This window comes from Musca autumnalis, unplaced genomic scaffold, assembly GCF_047663935.1.
Source record: "Musca autumnalis isolate F117 unplaced genomic scaffold, ASM4766393v1 scaffold_1, whole genome shotgun sequence".
NCBI classification, from domain to species: domain Eukaryota; kingdom Metazoa; phylum Arthropoda; class Insecta; order Diptera; family Muscidae; genus Musca; species Musca autumnalis.
The window spans coordinates 322072641-322075539 of record NW_027411644.1 but is presented as its reverse complement, the minus strand read 5'-3'; positions in this window follow the sequence as shown (position 1 = coordinate 322075539).

Genomic DNA, 2899 nt, shown 5'->3' with positions numbered 1-2899 from the left:
GGATGCAGTAATTTGTGCCAATTATGCAATTGTCAATAGGCACTTAAAATTTTTACTAACATACATATCGTCTGCTCCGTCGGAAAAGGTCGTAAGTCCACTTTTTTTGGAAATCGCGTTTTTGTTACAGGATGATAGTACAAGTCAAAACACGTCGTATAATACAAAGAAAATGGTAGTATGTCGCGTTTTTCAATATGTTTTGCCCTTGTCGGAAAAGGTCGTAAGTCCACAGAACGTAAAAATTTGAGTACGAAAAGGTCGTAAGTCCACAGGAAAATGTATATTTTAAAAGAATACTACAGCTAATGTAGTTCAGATATAATGTTTAACGTCATCTATGGTTGGGGTACAATGTAAAGAACTAGCCTACACCTTTAGATGATAATCGGATGATATTTGGTGGATCCTGTGGACCAAACTTTTGAACTAAAATGTGATAAATTCTATATTGCAACGAAAATTTACATTTGAAATCTATTTTCCCCTATAAGCGAACTGATTATGAAAGATGGACTTCTGGCCTATTCATTGATACAAATTGGGATGCTGTATGTGTTCAAATACCACATATATTGAACAATTTTTAAAAAAATCAAGATTTTTACTGTTGTACTGTCGTATATCTTACTTAACTTTATTAACTGGTAATTTGTGGTTTCTCTAGGGACATTTATTCACATAACGAGATTAGTTTGTATTCTGAATTGAATAAAGTAATACCTTCTTACGGGCGGGTAAGTGCAATGTTTATGTTATTAAATGATTCTAAAATAATAATTGATTGAAATGTTACACTGTGTGTAATTTTTTGAGTCATGTTTTATTAACCATATTCTGACTTCACAGTGTGATAGAGCACAAAAAACGAGAAGACACGTGTCTCGCCGTTTTTCCCTATCTCATCAACTTTCGCGGTTATAAGCCCCCAAAGGTTTGAGGCTTTGATGTAAAAAGGGTCATTTAGTCAGGGCTATATCTTCTAAACCGTTAGGAAATTTGAATTCATCTCAGAGGCAAAGTTGTAGCTCTTGTCTTAAAGAACAAAAATTGTAAACACATATAATTCATCAAACTTCATCTGCGAGGTCAAAATCGCCATAGTAAAATTTCTTTTAAAATTTTTTCTCAAGTTTTGTTATACAGCTATCAAACCGATCAATTTTGAAGCAAACAACCAACTACAAAAATGTTCCTCAGATCTCAATAAACATCTTTCTAAAATATGCGAACTCTGTATAAAGGGATCTTTATGGTCAAAATAGCAAAACAATTTCGATTTTTATCCTCTTTTCTCGGCATCTGCTCCATAGATACTAAACCGTTCAAAATTCAAAAAAAGAATCAACCACAATATTGTAGCAAAGGCATCAATAAACAACTGTCTGGAACATACGAAATGTCTATGAACGGTTCTTAATGGTAAAAATAGCAAAAATCTTTTGAAAATATCCAATGTTTATACTTTTTTTTCCGATTCTGGTCCAAAGATACGCAACCGCCCAAAAATTAAGGATACCGTCAACTACAAAAATGTAGCTAAGATTTCAATAAACAACTTTTTAGAACAAATGAAGATTCTAGGAACGATTCTTCAAGCTCAAAATTCGATTATTTTAGATCATTCTTTCCTGTTCAGGTCCGTAAATAACAAACCTTTCAAATTTCCTCGAGTTTTTAACAGTTTGTTATTTCCAAACCTGAGCAGGGGGAATGTTAAAAATAATTTAATTGTTCGTGAATTTCAGCCCTAAGAATCATTCCTAGAATCTTCATATGTTCTAAAAAGTTGTTTATTGAAATCTTAGCTACATTTTTGCCGATGCGTATCTTTGGACCAGAGTCGGAGAAAAAAATATGAAAATTTGATATTTTGATTTTTGCTATTTTTACCATTAAGAACCGTTCATAGACATTTCGTATGTTTCAGAATGTTGTTTATTGATGCCTTTGCTACAATATTGTGGTTGATTGTTTTCTTGAATTTTGAACGGTTTATTATCTATGGAGCATAAGCCGAGAAATGAGGATAAAAATCGGAATTGTTTTGCTATTTTGACCATTAAGATGCGTTTCTACAGAGTTTGTATATTCTAGAAAGATGTTTATTGAGATCTGAGGTACATTTTTGTAGTTGGTTGTTTGCTTCAAAATTGATCGGTTTGATAGCTGTATAACAAAACTTGAGAAAAAATTTTAAAAGAAATTTGACTATGGCGATTTTGACCTCGCAGATTAAGTTTGATGAATTATATGTGTTCACAATTTTTGTTCTTTAAGACAAGAGCTACAACTTTGCCTCTGAGATGAATTCAAATTTCCTAACGGTTTAGAGGATATAGTCCTGACTAAATGACCCTTTTTACATCAAAGCCTCAAACCTTTGGAGGCCTATAACCGCGAAAGTTGATGAGATACGAAAAAACGGCGAGACACGTGTCCTCTCTTTTTTGGTCTTCTACCACTCTGCGATGTCAGAATACGGTTAATAATTTTCGTGTTGCACAGTGTTATTAAACTAAGAAAACATCATGGTTTTGCTAACAAAGAGCAGTATGAAATTGGAATGGAATTAGACTATAGTTCTAGTTTCCTATGGTTTTCACGGTGATTCTGAAAGCTTTGATGATAAACTTCTTAATCCCAGGAAGGCATTACATGCTGAAGATTCTACATGGTTTGCAGACAAAAACAAAAATACCGAAATTCGAAGGCACCGTTCTATGGGGCTATATGAAGGCGTGGACCTATATAGACAAATTTATGGGAGAAAGTTTTGTATCCCAAACGAAGAATAAATACCAAATTTCAGCTATTTCGGAGGAATATTGAGGCCACACCTTCAAAAAACCGGAAATCGGGAGGTACCGTTCTATGGGGGCTATATGAAGGCCTCAAT